Raw genomic sequence first — 5,272 nt, 5'->3', positions numbered from 1 at the left:
GGGTCCAAACTCACCATCCCTGCCTGTTGACCCCGTGGTGGAGGAGGCTTTGGGATGGGAAGTGACATCCAGCTGGCTGTTTGAAACCTCATCCCAGCATTCAGAAGCTTTCGCACTTGCTGGCTGGACTGAAGCCAACTCTTTGAATTCAACTGAGCATGGCTAAGATGCTGTAAGTAGTATTCAAGTGTCCCTTTCAATCTTAACAATAGTGAAAGAAAGGAAGAAAGAAGTGAAGGAAGGAAAGAGAAGAGAGAGAAAAAAAGTAAGGAAGGATGGAAAGAAGAAAGAGAAAAGGAAGAGAGAGAAAAAGGAAGGAAGGAGAGGGATGGTGGAGCAGGGCATGAACCCTTGTCTCTCGTCCCCACGTCCCACGTAAGCATGCCGTGATGACAGGCTGCCCCTTCCTGGGACACAAGCTCTTAAGACCCTTCAAATCGGTCTACTGAGAACAGTGTGAGAGTCTGACCAAGCTTTCCTCTTAAGCATTGCTCAGCTTGAATCAACTGTGTTTACAGGTTCTCTTCTGAGATTTTCTTCCCCGTCACTGCTGTGGTTCAGCCGCTAAGTCGTGCCCGACTCTTTGTGGCCCCATGGACTGTAACACACCAGGCTTCTTTGTCCTTCACCATCTCCTGGAGTTTGCTCAAACTCATGTGCATTGAGTCAGTGATGCCATCCAACCATCTCATCCTCTGTCGGCCCCTTCTCCTCCTGCCTTCAATCTTTCCATGTCAGTTCTTTGCATCAGGTGGCCAATGTATTGGAGTTTCAACTTCAGCATCAGTCCTTCCAATGAATATTCAGGGTTGATTTCCTTTAGGATGAAGTGGTTTGATCTCCTTGCAATCCAAGGGACTCTCAGGAGTCTTCTCCAGGACCACAGCTGGAAAGCATCAATTCTTTAGTGCTCAGCTTTCTTCCCCTATTTATCCCCATTCACTCACTGAATATCAATTTCCCTTCAGCCACACATCTCTAACCCTCCTGCTCTGTCAGCACCATACCACCTCCAGCATCACACCACTGCCACCCCACTCTGCCACGGGCTCCAGGGAGTCTCCAGCCCTTGTAAGATAACATTTATAAAACCACCTGGTGATATTTCACAGAGAGGATGCTGTGCCTACACTCCAGGGGTAAGTGTAAAGATCCCCACTGGGGTGGGGAAGTTATTCGTCACATCTTCCATGGTCTTTGGATAGGGTCTACTGGCTGCCAAAGAGAAGCCTGACAAAAAGTGAAAAATGGAGTCCGGCAGGTGCCTGCTTTGTCCACAGCACTACTTGTGCCAATGATGTGCTGCTGAATTGACAGGCTCTCTGGATGAATCGATTGGGTCTTTTGTCATCTGGTTGACTCAGAAACAGTTCTCCCTTGAGCTCCTTAGTTTGCAAAAGATAAATACACACTGTCCTGAAAGAACAATATGTAGAATAAACATGTGAGACGTCTAGTTGCATTTTGCAAGCAGAATCAGAGAAAGAAAAGGAGAAAGACGGGAAAAGATAGGTGTAGCAAGAGGGAAGGAGGCAGAGAGAAGGGGGCACCTGGCGGCAATTCTGCCTGGACCACTCAGCCGTGTTGTGTTGGAAGGTGGGTTTGCCCTGCCCCGGCAGCTATCGTTGGGGCCCAGGTGTTTCTGGAACATTGAAGGGATTCTGTGGTTGATATCAGAACTAACGTCAGGAGAAAAAAAATCTAAATTACATTTAAAAGGAATCTACCTTTTTATCTTTTAACCTTAGGCCTTCCCCAGCCATGCAGAAAAATCAATCTTGCCTAATCCACTGACCAAGAGAAAGAGAAAAGAACAGACGAGAACCTTGCATTAAACAGTTGCTTGATGCTTAAAGAGGTATCAGAGGAAAGGAGATCCAAGGGCTCACCAGCAGGAGCACAGGTTCAAAGGGCTGAATTCGGAACTGCTTATCCATAGCCCATGGCTGGTCATTAGCCAGAGACAAAGGATACATTGCATTTTAGCTTATTGATTTTTAAACCAACTGCAAAGCATGGCTTTGCTGAGGGCATGCTTTCTCAATTGTCTCTTTGTTGAGAGCTGGAAAAACTGATTTCTCTTCTATCCTATATAGAATATAGCTAACTATGTGACCATTATGGAAGCCTTAACTGGAGGAATCAAAATTGAGTTATTGCTACGTGTGATATAATAAAGAATATATCTGTTCTTTGTCCCTAGTTTCCTGGCACAGAACTTCAAATTTCCAGAGTGGTGGGAGTGTTTCTGTGTTTCACAAGGAGTCTCTTTGACCTGAATTTTTGCTAAAGAGGTAACTTCTGGATGAGCACTTCAATAGTTTCAAGAGACAGGCTAGCCACTCCGGGAAGACCAAGCACATGATTAGAGAATTGGAACTTACAGGCTCACACCCCCAACTCCAGGGAGAGAGGAGAGACTGGAGATTAAGTTCAATCATGTGATTAATTATTCCATCAATCATGCCTACTTAATGAGACCTCAAATAAAAACTCTGGACACTGAAGCTCAGGGGAGTTTCCTGTTTGGTGAATATATTTAGGATGGTGAAGAGAAAGGTATTCACCCTGTCTCCATAGGAACAGATGCTCTTAGGTCTAGTTCTGTGTATCTCTTCGTCTGGCTGTTCATTTACATCCTTTATGTTAACATGGTAATCGTAATCAGTTCTTTTCTGAGTTCTGTGAGTCATCCTAGAGAAATACTGAAACTCAGGTGGTGTTTTAGGGAGTTTTAGCCTTAGGGAGGAGAAGGCAATGGCACCCCACTCCAGTACTCTTGCCTGGAGAATCCCATGGATGGAGGAGCCTGGTAGGCTGCAGTCCATGGGGTCGCAGAGTCGGACATGACAGAGCAACTTCACTTTCACTTTTCACTTTCATGCATTGGAGAAGGAAATGGCAACCCACTCCGGTGTTCTTGCCTGGAGAATCCCATGGACAGGGGAGCCTGGTGGGCTGCCATCTATGGGGTCGCACAGAGTCGGACACCATTGAAGTGACTTAGCAGCAGCAGCAGCAGCAGCCTTAGGGAGGCTTTAAATTTGTAGTAAATCTGTAGTCCCACTGAAATTGGCATCTGAAGTAAAGAGAGTTTTGTCAAGGAGCTGGCCCTTTAGTTCATGGGCTCTGACACTAACTCCATGTGCTTTAGCATCATAACTGATTTGGATTTTAGGACACTCAGTGTCAGAAAACTGGTGTCAGAAAGCATCAACTGTTGAGTATTCCCAATTTAAAGAATCACAAAAGGGACCATGAGGTATAAAAACACAGGGTCTCTGAAGTCTAGAGAGATGGTGATCACCTTATATTTCATAGCAATAGGAAAACTGGTGACTGATTGCACTTGGCACAATGTCCTCAAGGTTCATTCATGTTGTAACATGTCAGAATTGCCTTCTTTTTCAAGGCTGGATAAGATCCCATTGTATGTATATATTACATTTTATTTCCCCATTCATCCATTTATGGACACGTAGGTTGCCTCCACTGTCTTGCTACTGTTTGTGAACATGGGTATACAGATGTTTGTTCAAGTGTCTGCTTTCAGCTCTTTCGCTGTATCGTAGGGTCACTCTGCTTGGGGTTTTCTCTCTCGCCGTATCGCAGGGTCGCTCTTAGTGTTTTCTCTCTCGCTGTATCGCAGGGTTGCTCTGTTTGGGGTTTCCTCTCTTGCCGTATCACATGGTCGCTCTGTTTAGTGTTTTGAGGAACCACAGTGTTGTTTTCTACTGTGGCCACATAATTTTTCTTCTAAAATTATATATATTTAGAATTGGTAATATAGTCATATGCTACAAAGCACAAAATTAATAGTGAAATAGCTGTTTTTCACTCCTGTCTCCAAGCCATTTACTTCCCCTCCTGAAGGCAGCCCGTGTTACCACTCATCACTGCCCTACCATAGGGCCTCCAAGTACCCCAACATCCAAGCAAATTCAAGATCTGGGCTGAGGCTGGCTCTTCTAACAGAAAGCTTTTAAAACTATCTGCAATCTGCTCAGAGAAAGAGTTAATGGAAAGCAGAACTTTGAAATGCACTATACATAATGAATAACAAATACCCCTTAAGATGAATATTACTAAAGCACCAACACGTTATTATCCAAAGCGTATGAAGTGTCTTCTTTCTTTTTTTCTGGCTCTTAATACTGCATTGAAAGCATTACCTAATGCCCACTCTAAAGGATTAGATCCCTCAGAAAGAGTCGGCACGCATAACACACCTCACTACCATTCTGTATCTCTTCCATTTGGGTTCGCAGTTAGACGTTCTCTGATTTAAGAGAAAGAGCATTTGTAAAATGGCTCTTGGGGCTTAATTGGTATTTCTTCTTTTGCCTGCCAGCATAATCCCGGAGAAAAGACTGCAAAGCAATTTAAGAACATTAGCATTGTTCCTAAATACCCACATCCAAGGTTAGTGAAGACAACTGGAAAAAAAACCCCAAAGAGCACCTAGGGAGATTAAGGGAGGTTTTGAAGCAGAACGCATGATTCTAATGAACTTGGGCTCTGCCTCCGGAAGAAGAATCTATCTAAACGCATTAGGGCCAACAGAGCAGACAGGAGGCAGCTAGCTCAATACGAGAGATGCTGTCCTCAGTAAGTTGTGAAACTGCAAATGGATGTGGTGGGCTCGTGGCCCCGAGTCTCTGCAGGGCGCTAATTACGCTTTCCATGCGGTTGGCGAGAGCGCCATTCCAGCTGGATGTTCAGAGCCGCAACACGTGCGATCCAGCTTTCCTAGTGGACATCCCCTTGGTGCCTTCACAGCAGAGGCCTCTGCTTGGCTCCCTCCTCTTAACTGAGCAGATGGATTAATTTGCTCAGAGATGGGAGAAGGGTTTTTGGAAAGAAGAGAACCCCTGATAGGGTTAGTACCAGACATGAATAATTTTTCAGTTTTTGACTTCGATACAATCATGACCTAAATGTTCAGTTGTACAGGGCCAATGTGATCATATTTTAACACTATCTATGGATAACGAGCAACAATAAATAAGAATGTCGATTTTAAACAGATCTGAACTTTGAGACTGCAAAGCATGTCCCTTATAAAACATTGAACCCTGTTGAGGTTCTGCGTGAAGGGACAGCAAGACTTCTGATGCCGAGTTCTCTCAAGCAGAGCAAGACAAAAGGTCACAGGTCAAGGGCAAAGTCCTCCACCCAGTTGCATTCACTTCAGACACCAACCACAAATTTCAAGGTCCCCAGCCTGCCCTCACTTCTGACCAACTGGCTACAAATTCAGGGTTTCTCACTG

General features: G+C 44.8%; 1 long non-coding RNA gene across 1 annotated transcript; it reads right to left on the bottom strand.

The window, feature by feature from the left end:
• Positions 1 to 3,959: 3,959 nt before the first annotated feature.
• LOC129654092 (uncharacterized) lies at positions 3,960 to 4,828 on the bottom strand. Its single transcript, XR_008715405.1, has 2 exons — positions 4,677 to 4,828; positions 3,960 to 4,370 (listed from the first exon to the last, which is right to left on the bottom strand). It is a non-coding gene; the product is annotated as an uncharacterized LOC129654092 (long non-coding RNA).
• Positions 4,829 to 5,272: the final 444 nt, after the last annotated feature.

The sequence above is a fragment of the Bubalus kerabau genome, chromosome 5 (genome assembly GCF_029407905.1).
Source record: "Bubalus kerabau isolate K-KA32 ecotype Philippines breed swamp buffalo chromosome 5, PCC_UOA_SB_1v2, whole genome shotgun sequence".
Lineage (NCBI taxonomy): Eukaryota > Metazoa > Chordata > Mammalia > Artiodactyla > Bovidae > Bubalus > Bubalus kerabau.
Note: the sequence above shows the minus strand (reverse complement) of the source record. Positions and strands in the feature narration are given on the sequence as shown.